Raw genomic sequence first — 255 nt, 5'->3', positions numbered from 1 at the left:
ACAGTTCACAATTGCAGAGATATGGAATCAACCTAAGTGTCCATCAACTGGTAAGTGGATAAAGAAAATGTGTTTATGTTATCAGGCATAACATAAACATAATACAGCATGGAATACTACTCAGTCATCAAAAAGAACAAAATCATGTCTTTTGCAGCAACCTGGAGGGAACTGGAGGCCCTTATTCTAACTGAAGTAACTCAGGAATAGAAGACTAAACCTGTATGTACAAACCAGTATGTTTTCACTTATAAG

Source organism: Colobus angolensis, unplaced genomic scaffold (genome assembly GCF_000951035.1).
Source record: "Colobus angolensis palliatus isolate OR3802 unplaced genomic scaffold, Cang.pa_1.0 Scaffold133, whole genome shotgun sequence".
Classification (NCBI taxonomy): Eukaryota; Metazoa; Chordata; class Mammalia; order Primates; family Cercopithecidae; genus Colobus; species Colobus angolensis.
The sequence above is the reverse complement of the archived record's forward strand: the minus strand, read 5'-3'. Positions refer to the sequence as shown.